The following is a 19,919-nucleotide window of genomic DNA, read 5'->3' as shown; positions in this document are numbered from 1 at the left end:
GGAACTTAAAGGCTCTCCAGGGTCTAAGCATGGGGGAAAACACGGCAGGCTGAATTTTTCAACGGCTTTTACTATCAGGTATTTGTTTTGTCTCAGCATCCAAGTAATGTCCTTGTCATAACCGTTTGCCACCCTAGGTACTGCAGCATGCTACATTTCCCTTTCCCATACTATCTCCTGCAGTTTGTCCAAAATATGAGTTTAGGCTTCTCCTAAATGTACTATTTCAATTTTATCAACAAAGAATTCTAGTCTGCCTGGGCATCTCTACCACTTGACTTTGTAGGAGGGGTGTACAGAGAAATCATACCTGGTGTGGGCTGGTTAGGGCCTTGAAGTCTGGATAAAAAGGAGAAACACACAGAATGCCTCTATTGCCTTTTTCTTTGCATGGAGACATTGTATTCCTAACACAATGGTATTTCACTTGTCCTGTTTAAGTCTTGGCACTACTCATGGACTTTGTTTTTACCAGTAGAAATCTCTAATTTCCTTACATGAGAATATATATTTCCTCATATTTACAGCTTATACCATGACAGCGATATTAAGACGAGGTGGCAAGAACACTGAGGAAAATCTGTACCAAAGTGATCTTCATGATTCAGATAATCACGATGGTGTGATCACTCACCTAGACACTGATATCCTAGAATGTGAATTCAAGTGTGCCTTAGGAAGTCTCATTAGGTACCAAGCTAATGGGTATGATGGAATTTCACTTGAGCTGTTCCAAATCTTAAAAGATGATGCTGTGAAAGTGTTGCACTCAATGTAAAAGCAAATTTGGAAAATTCAGCAGTGGCCATAGGACTGGAAAATGTCAGTTGTAATTCCAATTCCAAAGAAAAGCAATTCCAAAGAATGTTCAAATTACCACACAATGGCATTCATCTCACCAGCTAATAAAATAATGCTCAAAAATCTCCAAGCCAGACTTCAACAATACATGAACTGTGAACTTCCAGATGCTCAAGCTGGTTTTATTAAAAGGCAGAGGAACCAGAGATGAAATTGTCAACATCTTCTGGGTCATTGAAACAGAAAGTAATTTCAGAAAGATAAACAAACATAATCATATTTCAGCTTTATTAACTCTGCCACAGCCTTTGTGTATATCACAATAAACTGTGGTCAACTGTTCCAGAGATGGAAATACCAGGCCCCCTACTTGCCTTTTGAGAAATCTGTATGCTGTTCAGGAACCAATTGTTAGAACCGGACATGGAACAACAGACTGGTTCAAAGTAGGAAAAGGGGCGTGTCAACGCTGTATTGTCACCGTGATTATTTAACTTATATACAGAGTACATGAAGAGAAATGCTGGACTGGATGAAGAACTAACTGGAATCAAGATTGCTGAGAGAAATATTGATAACCTCAGAGATGCAGATGACAGCACCTTTATGGCAGAAAGTGAATAAGATCTAAAATTCTCTTGATGAAAATGATAAAGAAGAGTGAAAACGCTGGCTTAAAGCTAAACATTCAGAAAACTAAGATCATGGCATACGATTCTATATCTTCATGCAAATAGATGTGGAAACAGTGGAGAAAGTAGATGACTTTATTTTGGGGGGCTCTAAATTCACTACAGATGGTGACTGCAGCCATGAATCTATCAATATATTTATTTAATTTTTTAAATTTTATCTGGAGGCTAATTATGTATATGGTTTTTGACCTCTATTTTCATGAATCAACCATGGGTGTACATGTGTTCCTAATGCTGAAACCCCTTCACCTCCTTTCCCATTGACCCCTCAAGTTCATCCCAGTACAGGAACCCTAAGCACCCTGTCTCATGCATCACACCTGGACTGTTGATCTCTTCCAAATATGATAATATACACGTTTCAATGTTATTCTCTCAAATCAGCCCACCCTCACCTTCTCCCAGAGTCCAAAAGACTGTTCTATACATCCGTGTCTCTTTTGCTGTCTTGCATATAGGGTCATTGGTACCATCTTTCTAAATTCTGTAATATGCATCATTATACTGTATTGGTGGTTTTCATTCTGACTTACTATAATAGGCTCCAGTTTCATCCACCTCATTAGAATTTGTTCAAATATATTCTTTTAAATGGCTGAGTGATACTCCATTGTATATATGTACTACAGGTCTCTTATCCATTCATCTGCTGATGGGCATCTAGGTTGCTTCCATGTCCTGGGTATTATAGACATGTACAGCCAAGAAATAAAAACACTCCTTGGGAGGAAAGTTATGACTAACCTAGACAGCATCTTTAAAAGCAGAGATAATACTTTGCCAACAAAGGTCCATCTAGTCAAAGCTATGGTTATTTTGGTAGTCATGTATAGATGTGAGAGTTGGACTATAAAGAAAGCTGAGTGCAGAAGTATTGATGCTTTTGAACTGTGGTGTTGGTGAGGACGCTTGGGAGTCCCTTGGATTCAAGGAGATCCAACCTGTCCATCCTAACGGACATCAGTCCTGACTGTGCATTGAAGGACGAATACTGAAGCTAAAGTCAAATACTTTGACCATCTGATGTGAAGAGCTAACTCATTTGAAAAGACTTTGATACTGAGAATGACTTAAGGCAGGAGATAAGGGTACACAGAATGAAGTTGTTGGATGGCTTCACCGACTCAATGGACATGAGTTTGAGTAACCTGATGGACACGGAGGCCTGGTGTGCTGCAGTTCATGGTGTCACAAAAAGTCAGACCACTGACAAACTGAACTGAACTAAACAGAACTGACAGCCTTTCCTTAGGCAGTAATGTTAGCCTTGGGACCCAATCCACCCTCCTTAAAAATCCTTTGCCTTGAAGTGTGGAGAGACATCACACACACACACTCACACATACACATACACACACACACTAATAGGCCATTTCAGTTCAGTTCAGTTCAGTCGCTCAGTCATGTCCGACTCTTTGAGACCCCATGAATCACAGCATGCCAGGACTCCCTGTCCATCACCAACTCCTGGAGTTCACTCAAACTCATGTCCATCGATTCGGTGATGACATCCAGCCATCTCATTCTCTATTGTCCCCGTCTTCTCCCACCCCCAATTTTTTTTTTTTTTAGATCATTATAACTATCCAACTCATTAAACGATAAGGCTCTCAGATTGCTACTCCGTGGAACACATTGACTTGTTATTGCCCTACTGTCACACATAGTAGTGACAATAGTCTTCCAGCAGCATGCTCGCTTCTTTGTCATTATTACCACCTGAGAAAACTAAGTACTTGGCCAATTTCATGTAAAGGATATCCTCCTGGGCTTATTTCAAGGACAACCATGCAGTCTTCTTGATTATCCATTGTTTTGCATCATTCCTAGCCCATTTACTGAGGTACTATTGGCTTCAATCCTGAGGCTTTATCTTTTCCTCTACTTCTTGCTTTAAGTTTTCACAACATTTCCGCAACAGAGACAGTGGGGCATTCCTTGTCATTTTTATTATGATTTTGAGACATACTTTATTATCAAACAGTAACAAACACTTCAAAACCAAACTCTTACTCTCAGATCCTAGAGAATATCACAACATATCTATAAGCATAAGCAATCTTGAGAGAAAAGAAATAACATGGCCCTGGAGTTCTGCATTTTCTTTGTCCTGATGTGGAGTACCACAGGTTATGATGTTTTCCATTCTGTCACTGAATTCAAAGAATAAAAAGGAAAATTAACATAATAACAAGAATTAAAGTGAGGGGAGAAAGGAGTATGGTCCTTCAAAATGTTTCTTATCTAGGTCAGCTAGGACTTTCTAAACTGGGTACTTGATGGGTGAGGTGATATGGCGGTTTTATCAAGTTGTAGAATTGTTTTGTATAGTTGTATACTTGACATCACCAGTTGTTTGACGCCGAAATCAGATTGCTTGTATTCAGTTGAGTTCAGTTCAGTCTCACAGTCGTGTCTGACTCTTTGCGACCACATGAACCACAGCATGCCAAGCCTCACTGTCCGTCACCAACTCCCGAAGTTCACACAAACTCATGTCCACCGTGTCGGTGATGCCATCCAGCCATCTCATTCTCTGTCGTCCCTGTCTCCTCCCGCCCCCAATCCTTCCCAGCGTCAGAGTCTTTTCCAGTGAGTCAATGGGTCGCATGAGGTGGCGAAAGTATTGCAGTTTCAGCTTTAGCATCAGTCCTTCCAATAAGCACCCAGGATTGATCTCCTTTAGAATGGACTGGTTGGATCTCCTTGCAATACAAGGGACTCTCAAGAGTCTTCTCCAGCACCACATTTCAAAAACATCAATTTTTCGGCGATCAGCTTTCTTCACAGTCCAACTCCCACATCCATACATGACCACTGGAAAAACCATAGCGTTGACTAGACAGACTTTGGTTGGCAAAGTAATGTCTCAGCTTTTTAAAGTGCTATCTAGTTTGATATCTAACTTTCCTTCCAAGGATTAAGTGTCTTTTAGTTTCCTTGCTGCATTCAGCATCCTCAGTGATTTTGGAGCATAAAAAAATAAATTCTGACACTGTTTCCACTGTTTTCCTATTTCCCATGAAGTGATGGGACCAGATGCCATGATCTTTGTTTTCTGAATGTTGAGCTTCAAGACAACCTTTTCACTCTCCTCTTTCACTTTCATCAAGAAGCTTTTGTATTACTTGCAGCCAAAGATGCAGAAGTACTATACAGTCAGAGAAACAAGACTGGGAGCTGACTTTGCTCATATCATGAACTCCTTATTGCCAATTTCAGTCTGAAATAGAAGAAAGTGGAGAAAACCACAAGAACATTCTGGTATGACCTAAATCAAATCCCTTATGACTATACAGTGGAAATGAGAAACAGGTTTAAGGGACTAGATCTGACACAAATATTGTCCAATGATCTATGGACAGAGTTTTATGACAGTGTATTCGAGACAGAATTCAAGACCATTTACAAGAAAAGGAAATTAAAAAAAAGCAAAATGGCTCTATATGTAGGCCTTACAACTGGCTGTGAAAAGACAGGAAGCAAAAAGCAAATGGAAAAAGGAAAGATAGACCCTTTTGAATGCAGACTTCCAAATAAAAACAAGGAGAGAAAATACTTCCACAGTGATCAGTGAAAAGAAATAGTAGAAAACAATAGAATAGGAAAGACTAGAGATCCCTTCAAGAAACTAGAGATAACTAGGGAATACTTTATGCAAAGATGGTATCAAGAAAAGACAGAAATGGTAGGGCCCTAACAGAAGCAGAAGATATTAAGAAGAGGTGGCAAGAATACACAGAAAGACTGTAACATAAATAAATAAATAAATAAACACTTCATGACCCAGATAATCACGATGGTGCTATTACTCACCTAAAGCCAGATATCCTGGAAAGTCAAGTCAAGTGGGCCTTACGAAGCATCATTAAAACAAAGATACTGGAGATGATGGAATTCCATTTGAACTATTTCAAATCCTGAAAAATGATGCTGTGAAATTGATGCACGCAATATGCCGGCAAACTTTCAAAACTCAGCAGTGGACACAGGGCTGGAAAAGGTCAGATTTCACTCCAATCTCAAAGAAAGGCAATTGCAAAAAATGCTGAACTACAACAAAATTGCACTCATCTAACACACTACAGCCAGGCATCAGAAACATGGGAACTGTGAACTTCCAGATGTTCAAGGTGGAATTAGAAAAGGCAGAGGAACTAGAGATCAAATGGCCAACATCCACTCGGTTTTTGGAAGAGCAAGAGAATTCCAGGAAATCATCTTTTTCTGCTTTATTGACTATGCCAAAGCCTTTGAATTGTGGATCACAATGAAACGTGGAAAATTCTTTAAAATATGGGAATACCAGACCACCTGACCTGCATATGGAGAAACTTGTCTGAAGGTCAGGAAGCAATATATAGAACTGGACATGGAACATCAGATTGGTTGCAAATAGGAAAAGAAGTAAATCAAAGCTGTATATTGTCACCCTGCCTATTTAACTTATATGTAAACTACATCATAAGAAACACTGGGCTGTAGGAAACACAAGATGGAATCAAGATTGCAGGGAGAAATATCAATAACCTCAGATATGCAGATGATACCACCCTTATGACAGAAAGTGAAGAAGAATTAATAACCTCTTAATGAACGTGAAAGAGGAGAGTTGGCTTAAAGCACAACATTCAGAAACTGGTCCCATCACTTCATGGCAAATAGATGGGGAAACAGTGGAAACAGAAGCTGACTTTAGTTTTCTAGGTTCCAAAATCACTGAAGAAGGTGATTGCAGCCATGAAATTAAAAGACGCTTACTTCTTCGAAGGAAAGTTATAACCAATCTAGACAGAATTTTAAAAAGCAGAGAATTACTTTGCCAACCATGGTATGCCTAGTCAAGGCTATGTTTTTTCCAGTAGTCATGCATGGATCTGAGAGTTGGACAATAAAGAAACCTGAGTGCAGAAAAATCGATGCTTTTGAATTGTGGTGTTGGAGATTATTGAGAGTCCCTTGCACTTCCAGGAAATTCAACCAGTTCATTCTAAAGGAGATCTGTCCTGGTTGTGCATTTTAAGGACTGAAACTGTAGTACTTTGGCCATCAGATGTGAAAAGCTGACTCATTTGAAAAGACCGTGGTGCTGGGGAAGACTCTTGAGAGTCCCTGGTATTGCAAGGAGATCCAACCAGTCCATTCTAAAGGAGATCAATCCTTGGTGGTCATTGGAAGGACTGATGCTAAACCTGAAACTGCAATACTTTGGCCACCTTATGCGACGAGTTGACTCACTGGAAAATATTCTGATGCTGGGAGGAATTGAGGGTGGGAGGAGACGGGAAAGATAGAGAATGAGATGGCTGGATGGCATCACCGACTCGATGGACATGAGTTTGAATGAACTCCAGGTGTTGATGATGGACAGGGAGACCTGGCGTGTTGTGATTCATGGGGTCGCAAGGAGTCAGACATGACTGAGCGACTGAACACTACGAAACTGTGCTCCACGTATAGATCAGAAGTATATCTGTGTCTGTTGTAATCTCCTAATTCCTACCACCACCAGGCATTTCATCCTTGATAACCGTATATTTCTTCTCCATTACCGTGTCCCTATATGCTTCTCATAAAGAATCATCTATTACGGTTTTACCTAGATCCCACATATTTGTGTTAATATGTGATATTTATTTTCCTCTTTTGACTTAGCTTCATTGTATCTGACACTGTCTCTGCCCTTCTATATCTATACAATTTACCTGATTTCATTCCATCTTTAGACTCGGGGATGTATGTACCAACCCATTTTATCCATTCCTCTCTAGATGAATGGATATTTCTGTTGCTTCCATGACCTGATACTGCAAATATTGCTGCCACCAATATTGAAGTTATGCATCATTTGGAATTATGATTTTCCTCATGAAAATTAATGACAATTATTGGAATTTCTTGATCATATGATAGCTTCATTCTTGTTTTTAAAAGATCCCCTATATTCTTCTCCATTTTAATCTATCAATGTGCTTTCCTAACAACAGTACAGGATTGTTCTGCTTACTCAGCACCCTCTCCAGCATTTTTTGTGTGGATTTTTTTCTTTGATAATGGTTATTCAGACAAATTTGTGTTGATACAACCATCGAAGACTTTATTTCCCTTTCTCTCACAGTTAGTGATGCTGATCTTTACAAATGTTATTGGACATCTTTATGTCTTTTATCAGAAATGTCTATTTCATCATCTGTTCATTTGTTCCAATTGGGTTGTTCATTTTGCTGTTATTAAGCCACATGAGCTGCTCCCATATGTTGGAGACTCTTCTGTTGTCATTATCTTCAGTTGAAAATGTTTTTCCCATAATAAGACTTCATTTCTGTCTTGCTTATTTGTTTCCTGTGCAAAATGTCTAATTTTAGTTGTATCTCTTTATATATTTTTGGTTTTATTTTCATTACCCAAGGAGGTAGGTCAAAAAAAAAAAAATGTTGCTGCATTTCATGTCACAATGTATCTTACCTATGCTTTCCTCAAATATTATTGATTTACAGTTTCTGGCCTTTTATGTAGATCTTTAAACTATCTGGAATTTGTCCTATCTTATGGTGCTAAGGAGAGACTAAATGTGATCCACTGGAGGAGGGAATGCAAATCACCCCATTATACTTGCTACGGGACCTCTATGAACTGCATAAAAACAACAATGTGTGACACCAAAAAATTAGTCTATCAGGATGGTTCAGTTCAGTTGATTTACCCAGTTGTGTCCGACTCTTTGCGACCCCATGAATCACAGCACGCCTGGCCTCCCTGTTCATCACCAACTCCAAACTTCACTCAAACTCATGTCCATTGAGTCGGTGATGCCATCCAGCCATCTCATTCTTTGTCGTCCACTTCTCCTCCCACCCCCAATCCCTCCCAGCATCAGAGTCTTTTCCAGTGAGTCAACTCTTCGCATGAGGTGGCCAAAATATTGGAGTTTCAGCTTTAGCATCAGTCCTTCCAATGAACACCCAGGATTGATCTCCTTTAGAATGGACTGGTTGGATCTCCTTGCAGTCCAAGTGACTCTCAAGAGTCTTCTCCAGCACCACTGTTCAAAAGCATCAATTCTTCCGTGAACAGCTTTCTTCAGAGTCCAACTCTCACATCCATACATGACCACGGGATAAACCATAGCCTTGACTAGACGGACCTTTGTTAGCAAACTAATGACTCTGCTTTTTAATATGCTATCGAGGTTGGTCATAACTGTCCTTCCAAAGAGTAAGCGTCTTTTAATTTCCTGGCTGCAATCAGCATCTGCAGTGATTTTGGAAAACAAAAAATAAAGTCTGACATCGTTTGCACTGTTTCCCCATCTGCTTCCCTTGAAGTGATGGGACCAGATGCCATGATTTTCGTTTTCTGAATGTTGAGCTTCAAGCCAAATGTTTCACTCTCATTTCACTTTCATCAAGAGGCTTTTGATTTCCTCTTCACTTTCTGGCATAAGGGTGGTATCTGCATATCTGAGGTTATTGATATTTTGCCTGGCAATCTTGATTCCAGCACAGCGTTCCTCATGATGTACTCTGCATATAAGTTAAATAAGCAGGGTGACAATATACAACATTGATGTACTCCTTTTTCCTATTTGGAACCAGTCTGTTTTTCCATGTCCAGTTCTAACTGTTGCTTCCTGACCTGCATACAGGTTTCTCAAGAGGCAGATCAGGTGGTCTCATATAACAATCTCTTTCAGAATGTTACACAGTTTATTGTGATTCACACAGTCAAAGGCTTTGGCATAGTCAATGAAGCAGAAATAGATTTTTTTCTGGAACTCTCTTTCGTTCGCCATGATCCAGCGGAAGTTGGCAATTTGATCTCTGGTTTCTCTGCCTTTTCTAAAACCTGCTTAAACATCTGGAAGTTCACAGTTCACATATTACTGAAGACTGACTTGGAGAATCTTGAGAATGACTTTACTAGTGTGTGAGATGAGTGCAATTGTGCTGTGGTTTGAGCATTCTTTGGCATTCTCTTTCTTTGAGATTGGAATGAAAACTGACCTTTTCCAGTCCTGTGTCCACAGCTGAATTTTCTAAATTTGCTCGCATATTGAGTGCAGCACTTTCACAGCATCATCTTTCAGGATTTGAAATAACTCAATTGGAATTCCATCACCTCCACTAGCTTTGTTGGTAGTGATGCTCTCTAAGGCCCGCTTGACTTCACATTCTAAGATGTCTGGCTCCAGGTGAGTGATCACGCCATCGTGTTTATCTTCATTGTGAAGATCTTTTTTGTACAGTTCTTCTGTGTATTCTTGCCACCTCCTCTTAATATCTTCTGCTTCTCTTAGGTCCATACCATTTCTGTCCTTTATCAAGCCCATTTTTGCATGAAACTTTCCCTTGATATCTCTAATTTTCTTGAAAAGGTCTCTTGCTTTTCCTATTCTGTTGTTTTCCTCTTCCTCTTCTTTGCATTCATCACTGAGGAAGGCTTTCATATCTTTCCTTGCTATTCTTTGGAACTCTGCATTCAGATGCTTATATCTTTCCTTTTCTCCTTTGCTTTTCACTTCTCTTCTTTTCACAGCTATTTGTAAGCCCTCCTCTGACAGCCATTTTGCTATTTTACATTTCTTTTTCATGGGGATGATCTTGATCCGTCTCCTGTACAGTGTCACAAACCTCCGTCCATAGTTCCTCATGCTCTCTATCAATCAGATCTAGTCCCTTAAATCTATTTCTCACTTTGTCTGTATAATTATAAGGGACTTGATTTAGGTCCTATCTGAATAGTCTAGTGGTGTGCCCTACTTTCTTCAATTTAAGCCTGAATTTGTCAGTTCAGACTTAAAGGAGTTCATAATCTGAGTCACAGTCAGCTCCTGGTCTTGTTTTTGCTAACTGTATAGAGCTTCTCCATCTTTCGCTGCAAAGAATATAATCAATCTGATTTCGGTGTTGAACATCTGGTGATGTCCATGTTTATAGTCTTCTCTTGAGTTGTTGGAAGAGGGTGTTTGAGATGACCAGTGCGTTCTCTTGGCAATACTCTATTAGACTTTGCCCTGCTTCATTTCGTGCTCCAAGGCCAAATTTGCTGTTACTCTAGGTGTTGCTTGACTTCCTACTTTTGCATTCCAGTCCACTATTATGAAAAGGACTTCTTTTTTGGGTACGTGCCTAATATGCTATTTGGGAGGAGCGGAGGTTAATAACTAACTTTTACAGAAAGCAGTAAGTGGTTGCCATAAAGTGGAAATAAACCTCATTTTATATGTCTAACAATGAAATTAAAACAGAAGGCTGTAAAGAACAGTATTGCAAGGTAACCTAGAATGTTAGATGCATGAACAATTTAAATTGAATGACGTATAACAGGAGATGGCAACAGCTAACTCATTGGAATATATCCTGATTCTGGAAAAGATTGAAAGCAGCAGGAGAAGGGGAAAACAGGGATGAGATGATTGGATGGCATCACCTATGCAATGGGTATGAACTCGGGAAAACTCCAAGAGGTGGTGAGGGACAGGAAGGACTGTCATGTTGCAGTTCATGGCATCCCAAAAATTCAGACACGACTCAGCCACAGAATAATAACCAGGTCGTTTTCTAACTGTATTCTAATACTTTAAGCTGTCCGGATTTTCCAGCTTACCTTGTCAAATATATTATCTTCTTTCCATTGCATATTGTTGCCTTCTTTGTCAAAGATTAGGTGATCATTTGGGCAAGAGATTAGTTTAGGGTTTTCTATATTTTCCATTGGCTTCTATCCCAATATTGTGCTAATTGCACGCTATGTTCAAAACTATATGTTTTTTTTGTATAGACTGAAGTGAGGAGCCTGAAACTCAGTTTTTCTTTCTCAAGTTTGCATGGTTATTCAAAATCTTTGTGTTTCCATCAAGTTGTAAAGATTTTTTTTTTTTTTGGTTCTATTCTGTGAAAAATGTCATTGGTAATTTATTAGGGATGACACTGAATTTTTAAACTCCTTTTGTATTGTGCTCATTTTTACATATTGATTTTTACAATCCAAAGTACAGTATAGCTCTCATTCCATTTCTGTCCCCTTTTTAAAAATATTAATTTACCTATTTTATTTGGAGGCTGATTACCTTAAAATATTGTAGTGTTTTAGCCATACATTGACATGAATCAACCATGGGTGTACATGTGTTTCCCATTCTGAACCCCCTCCAACTTCCCTCTCCATCCCATCCCTCAGGGTCATTTCAGTACACCAGACCTGAGCACCCTGTCTCATGCATCAAACCTGGACTGGTGATCTATTTCATGTACGGTACATACACATTTCAATGCTATTCTCTCAAATCATCCCACCCTCGCCTGCTCCCACCGAGCCAAAAAGCCTGTTTTTACATCTGTGTGATGCTAAAGCTGAAACTGCAATACTTTGGCCACCTCATGCGACGAGTTGACTCACTGGAAAAGACTCTGATGCTAGGAAAGGTTGGGGGCGGGAGGAGAAGGGGACGACAGAGAAAGAGATGGCTGGATGGCATCACCGACTCTGTGGACATGAGTTTGAGTGAACTCCGGGAGTTGGTGATGGATAGGGAGGCCTGGGGTGCTGTGATTCATGGGGTGGCGGAGAGTCGGACACGCCTGAGCAACTGAACTGGACGGAACTGAACTGAATCTTGTGCAGTCTCAAATACAGGGCCATTGTTACCAATTTTCTAAATTCTATATGAGTTAATATTCTGTATTGGTGTTTTTCCCTCTGACTTAGTTTACTCTGCATAATAGGCTCCAGTTTCATACACCTCATTTGAACTGGTTCAAATGCATTCTTTTTAATAGCTGAGTAATATTCCATTGTGTATATGTACCAAAGCTTTCTTATCCATTCATCTACCAATGGCTATCTCGGTTGCTTCCAAGTCCTGGCGGTTGTAAGTAGTGCTGCAATGAACATTGGAGTAGACATCTCTTTCTCAATTCTGGTTTCCTCGGTGTATCCCCAGCAATGGGATTGCTCTGTCGTACGGCAGCACTATTTTTCCAGTTTTTTAAAGGATTCTCCACCCTGTTCTCCATAGTGACTGTACTAGTTTGCATTTCCAGCAACAGTGTAAGAGGGCTCCCTTTTCTCTGCACCCTCTCCAAAGGATGTGACATCTTTTATTTGGCTCATCCATACCTTATTCTTTCCGGCACAATACTCCTTTTTCTGTTTAGGCAGGGTTATTCCCAAGTATTTTATTTTTTCTGTTACAATGGTGAATCAGATTATTTCCTTAATTTTTTGTTTTTGGTTTTCTTTTGTTATTTATAGGAATGAAGGAGATTTCTTCCTGTTTATTTTTTATCCAACAACTTCCCTAAAATCATTGTTATTAATCTTCTGTTGCCATCTTAGGATTCTCTGACACAATAACTAATGTAAAAAAAAAAGTGACTGCTTTACCTCTTCTTTTTCAGTTTGCTGGTAATTTTTTTTTCTTCTTCTCCTTCACTGATTGCTGTAGCTAGGAGTCCCAAGATTATGCTGAATAACAGTGGTGAGAGTGGCAAACTTTGTCTTTTTCATGACCGTAGGCAACATGCTTTCAGTTTTCACCTAGGAGAAGCAGTTTAGTGTTGGGTTTATCCATACATGGCCTTTATTAATTTGAAGATGATCATCTCTGTCCCCACTTCCTGTTCAGCCTTTTACATAAATATGTGTTTAATTGTGTCAAAGGTGCTTTCTGCATCTATATTTTAGATGTGTTCAAGAGTTCTCTTTGGAAAGTTTTGTTATCTTTCAGTGTTCTTTTCTCCTCTGGCCACCTGATGCAAAGAGTTGTCTCATTAGAGAATGCTCTGAAACTGGGAAAATTTGAAGTAAAAAGAGAAGTGGGTAGCAGAAGATGAGAGGGTTACATAGCATCACCAACTCTATGGACATGAATCTGAACAAATTCTGGGAGATAGGGAATGTAAGACTGATGGACACAGTCCATGGGGTGACAAAGGGAGGGGCATGAATAACTGACTGGACAACAATATCAAAACATTCTTCCCTGTTATTGACAGTAGTAGTTATTCATGACTACTTCATTTTCTCTCCCACCGTACCCTATCTATATCTCAGTTGCACTAATTTCACCACATACCATGCAAAGATTCAGCCATATTTGCTGTCATTATTGTCCCCCAAATTGTCCAAAATTTATGTGATTTCTCAACTACACATGATCCAGTGGTCTCCTAACCATTCTCCAGCATCCATTTATGTTCCTCAGAAACTCTCTATCTTGCTATAGCCAGAGAAAATTGTCACTCACTAACTAAGTCATGCGCTAGAAAGTAAGTTCTTGAGAATAAATACCCTTTCAGGATTCTGTATTCTAACTTTGTCTCAGTCTTCACATTGTTTGTTTGTCCCATTTCTTCAGTCACACTGAAGTTTTAGTCTGTGTTCTGTTTTTCTCAGTCTCAGTGTCTGTGCAAACACTGTTCTTCTCTTTTCCTTGATTTTTCTTTTTAATTAATATCTGTGAGATCTTAGTTTAAATTCCTCAGGAAGTTCTTTTTCACTTTACAAAGCATTTTGTGATTTTAACTTTAGATTGACCTTTTCGATGAGCTTTAATAGACTGTCCTCTCCAAAAGGAATAAATTATGACAACCCGCATCTATTTTTGCTGTGATTCTACTCGCCTCTATTCAGGTGTAAAGGATTGTATTTTAATAATACAACTTGAATTGATGTGCATCTTAGTCACTGAATCATGCCCAACTCTGCAAACTCATGGACTGCAGCCCAACAAACTCGTCTGCCCATGGACATTTCCAGGCAAAAATATTGGAGTTGATTGCCATTTCCTTCTCCAGGGCAGCAAGAATACTGGAACTATTCAATATAATTTTTCAGCTTATAAATTCTGAATTTGCAGAAAGAATTCACCCGAACAGAAAAGAGTATCTTGATTGCAAGTTAAAGTCACCAACTTTTGTTGTCTATCCCACAATCAGGTTAAATAAAAATCATTAGCTTATCTGAAAAGCATATTTTTCCATTTTTAATATGGCTAAGAATATATAAAGAAAAGTAAAAAGAAATAGCAAATAATGGCATTTCTCTTCAAGAGAAATTGAGGATAGAATATGAATCTTTCTCACTTTCTTTTTCTTGGTGAATGTTATTTGGCATTCCCAGTGGTAACTTTTCATCAAGGTCCCTTAAATCATGGTCCATACTTGTTTTTCAAGTGAATTCTTGGTGAGGATTTTCAGGAGAAACGAGATGAGCTAAGCAAGATACAGCAGAGTGAAACTAAATCTAATCTCAAATGGAGGCGAAATTGCACTGGGTGCAGAATTTTCTACGTCAAATATGTAATTGTGTATATTTTACATATGAAATTCCTAGTGCAGATTTTCATCTTCATATACAGAATTCTTGATACATCATGTATGAAAATCTGAATGAATGTTTCCTGACAACACATGAAACTTTGCATATTTGAAACGCAAAGATTCTTCAATATCCGCAAGTCAAACAATGTAATACACCACATTAACAAAATGAAAAATAAAAACCATATAATTATCTCAATAGATGCAGAGAAAGCCTTTGACAAAATTCAGCATCCATTTATGATCAAATCCCCAAGACGTAAAACTCAGTGTTTGAAGATGACCTGATCCTCTACACAGAAAACTCTTAAGAATCTACCAGAAAATTACTACAGCTAATTAATGAATACAGTAAAGTTGCAGGATATAAAATCAACACACAGAAATCTCTTGCATTTCTATACACTAATAATGAGAAAATAGAGAAAATAAGGAAATAATTCCATTCACCACTGGAACAGAAAAAATAAAATACTTAGGAATATATTTACCTAAAGGAAATGGTAACCCACTCCAGTATTCTTGCCTGGAGAATCCCATGGACAGAGAAGCCTGGTAGGCTACAGTCCACGGGGTCGCAAAGAGTCGGACACGACTGAGCGACTGAACGGAACGGAACGGAAAGAAATAAAAAATCCCTATATATAGAAAACTAAAAAACCCTGGTGATAGAAATCAGAGAGGACACTAATAGATGGAGAAATATACCCTGTTCATGGATTGGAAGAATAAATATTGTGAAAATGAATATATTACCCAAAGTAATTTATAGGTTCAATGTAATCCATATCAAGCTACCAACAGTATTTTTCACAGAGCTAGAACAAATAATTTCACTATTTGTATGGAAATACAAAAAACATTGAATAGCCAAAGCAATCTTGAGAAAGAAGAATGGAACTCGGGTAATCAACCTGCCGGACTTCAGGCTCTCCTACAAAGCCACAGTCATCAAGACAGTATGGTACTGGCATAAAGACAGAAATATAGATCAATGGAACAAAATGGAAAGCCCAAAGATAAATCTATGCACCTAGGAACACCTTATCTTTGACAAAGGAGGCAAGAATATTCAATGGAGAAAAGATAATCTACTTAACAAGTGGTACTGGGAAAACTGGTCAATCACTTGTAAAAGAATGAAACTAGACGACTCCCTAACACCATACACAAAAATAAACTCAAAATGGATTAAAGATCTAAATGTAAGACCAGAAACTATAAAACTCCTAGAGGAGAACATAGGCAAAACACACTACGACATAAGTCACATCAGGATCCTCCATGACCCACCTCCCAGAATATTGGAAATAAAAGCAAAAATAAACAAATAGGACGTAATGAAAATTAGTAGCTTCTGCACAGCAAAGGAAACTATAAGCAAGGTGAAAAGACACCTTCAGAATGGGAGAAAATAATAGCAAATGAAGCAACTGACAATTAATCTGAAACATATGCAAACAACTCCTGAGCTCAATTCCAGAAAAGTAAATGGCCTAATCAAAACATGAGCCAAAGAACTAAAGAGACAATTCTCCAAATAAGACATACAGATGGATAACAAACATATGAAAAAATGCTGAACATCACTCATAATCAGAGAAATGCAAATCAAAACCACAGTGAGGTACCATTTCACTCCAGTCAGAATGGCTGCTATCCAAGGGTCTACAAGCAAAAAATGCTGCAGAGGGTGTGGAGAAAAGGCAACCCTCTTACACTGTTGGTGGGAATGCAAAGTAGTGCAACCACTATGGAGAACAGTGTGGAGATTACTTAAAAAACTGGAAATAGAACTTCCATACGACCCAGCAATTGCACTCCTGGGCATTCACACCGAGGAAACCAGAATTGAAATATACAGATGTACTCCAATGTTGTTCCATGTCCAGTTCTAACTGTTGCTTCCTGACCTGCATACAGGTTTCTCAGGAGGCAGGTCAGGTGGGCTGGGATTCCCATCTCCTTCAGAATGTTCCACAGTTTATTGTGATCCACACAGTCAAAGGCTTTGGCATAGTCAATGAAGCAGAAATAGATGTTTTTCTGGAACTCTCTTGCTTTCTTCATGATCCAGCAGGTGTTGGCAATTTGATCTTTGGTGCCTCTGCCTTTTCTAAAACCTGCTTGAACATCTGGGAGTTCACGGTTTACATACTGCTGAAGCCTGGCTTGGAGAATTTTGAGCATGACTTTACTAGCGTGTGAGATGAGTGCAATTGTGCGGTAGTTTGAGCATTCTTTGGCATTGCCTTTTGTTGGGATTGAAATGAAGACTGACCTCTTCCTGTCCTGTGGCCACTGCTGAGTTTTCCAGACTGGTTCTAAATAGGAAAAGGTGTACGTCAAGGTTGTATATTGTCACCTTGTTTATTTAACTTATATGCAGAGTACATAATGAGGAACGCTGGGCTGGAAGAAGCACAGGCTGGAATCAAGATTGCTGGGAGAAATATCAATAACCTCAGATATGCAGATGACACTACCCTTATGGCAGAAAGTGAAGAGGAACTCAAAAGCCTCTTGATGAAAGTGAAAGAGGAGAGTGAAAAGGTTGGCTTGAAGCTCAACATTCAGAAAACAAAGATCATGGCATCTGGTCCCATCACTTCATGGGAAATAGATGGAAAAACAGTGGAAATAGTGTCAGACTTTATTTTTGGGGGGCTCCAAAATCACTACAGATGCTGATTGCAGCCATGAAATTAAAAGACGCTTGCTCCTTGGAAGGAAAGTTATGACCATCCTTGATAGTATTTTAAAAAGCAGAGACATTACTTTGCCAACCAAGGTCCGTCTAGTCAAGGCAATGGTTTTTCCCGTTGTCATGTATGGATGTGAGAGTTGGACTGTGAAGAAAGCTGATCGCCGAAGAATCGATGCTTTTGAGCTGTGGAGTTGGAGAAGACTCTTGAGAGTCCCTTATACTGTAAGGAGATCCAACCAGTCCATTCTAGAGGAGATCAATACTGGATGTTCTTTGGAGGGACTGATGCTGAAGCTGAAACTGCAATACTTTGGCCACCTCATGCGACGAGTTGACTCACTGGAAAAGACTCTGATGCTCGGAAAGGTTGGGGGCAGGAGGAGAAGGGAACGACCGAGAATGAGATGGCTGGATGGCATCACCGACTCTGTGGACATGAGTTTGAGTGTACTCCGGGAGTTGGTGATGGACAGGGAGGCCTGGAGTGCTGTGATTCATGGGGTCGCGGAGAGTCAGACACGACTGAGCAACTGAACTGAACTGAACTGAACTGAAATGAACTCCAATGTTGATCGCAACACTGTGTATAAAAGTCAGGACATGGAGGCAACCTGGATGTCCATCTGCAGATAAATGGATAAGAAAGCTGTGGTACATATGCACTATGAAGTATTACTCAAACATTAAAAAGAATGCATTTGAATGAGTTCTAATGAGGTGGATGAAACTGGATCCTATTATAAAGAGTGAAGTAAGCCAGAATGAAAAACATCATTACAGTATACTAATACATATATATGGCATTCAGAAAGATTATAGTGGTAACCCTGTATAGGAGACAGCAAAAGAGACACAGATGTATAGAACAGTCTTTTGGACTCTGTGGGAGAAGGCGAGGGTGGGATGATTTGGGAGAATGACATTGAAACATGTATATTATCATATGTGAAACGAATCGCCAGGCCAGGTTCGATGCATGAAACAGGATGCTCGGGGCTGGTGCACTGAGATGAACCAGAGAAATGAGATGGGGAGGGATGTGGGAGGAGAGTTCAAGATGGGGAACACATGCATACCAGGGGCAGATTCAAGTCAAAGTATGGCAAAACCAATACAATAATATAACGTAAAAAAAAAAAAAATAAATAAATAAAATAAAAATAAATAAAAAAGAAATGTAGTGTATTCCAGATAGTTATATTTTCACATATGTAATAATGAAAAATCCATATTTCTCGTTAGAAAATTATTGCTCAGATTTGATATATGAAATATAGAAAAATACACATCACATGTCGGAATATCCTCGAGCGGATGTTCATATGTGAAATACAGAGTATTCCATACTTCATTATGGAAATTATGAGACTCCATTTTCAATATGAAATGCAGGTGATTCCCAATTTCACCTAAGAAAATCTGTGATTACATTGCCATTTGTCATATGCAGAGAAAACCATATTTCATGATATTCTGCACTAGGATTTTCATATGTGTACAGAGAGAATATCATATTTCATATAGGAATTATTGAACTTAGATTAACACACATGAACATAGAAAATTCCATTATCCAGAGACCGCTAGTCACTCCCAGGTTTCCAAGTGTGAAATATAAGGATTCTACCTTTCACGGTAGAAATTCCAAATCATCACCAAGATTTTTTTTTTTTTTTAATGTGGAATGTACAAAATGCTACATTTCATGACGGAACATTTTTACACAATGTTCATCATACAGGAGAACCAGATAGTTGCTTTTCTTATGTGAATATCAACATAAAATTTTGTATGTAAAAATACAGAAAAATGTCAAGCTATACACAGAGTTGCATTTAGGATGACTGATTTTAGAGTTTTGCCTGGGAAATATAAACATTTCCAAATTTCACCAATTTTTTTTTTTGGCGTAAATTTTCATATGTGAAATACAGAGAATGTTATAGGTCACGGAGGAAAAGAAAATCCCACCCATGTTTTAAATGTGAAAGAGTATTCTATTTTTCATGTAGGATAAGGTGTGCCCAGATTCTCACATGTTAGTTATAAACAAGGATGTTATATTTCTTGTTCAACAAAAACACTATGCCCAGAATTTTATATTTTGAATGTAGAAAATGTCATGTTTCAGTAGAGAATGTGTCCCCAGATTTTCTCATGCAAAGCATAGAGAAGTCTATCTATTTTATACTTTGGCCACCTCATGCAACACGTTGATTCACTGGAAAAGAGTCTGATGCTAGGAGGGATTGAGGGTAGGAGTAGACGGGGGCGACAGAGAATGAGATGGCTGGATGGCATTACCGACTCGATGGACATGAGTTTGAGTAAACTCCGGGAGTTGGTGATGGACAGGGAGGCCTGGCGTGCTGTGGTTCATGGGGTTGCAAAGAG

The sequence above is a fragment of the Moschus berezovskii genome, chromosome Y (genome assembly GCF_049115385.1).
Source record: "Moschus berezovskii isolate FMDL1 chromosome Y, NW_MosBer_1.0, whole genome shotgun sequence".
NCBI classification, from domain to species: Eukaryota; Metazoa; Chordata; class Mammalia; order Artiodactyla; family Moschidae; genus Moschus; species Moschus berezovskii.
The sequence above is the reverse complement of the archived record's forward strand: the minus strand, read 5'-3'. Positions refer to the sequence as shown.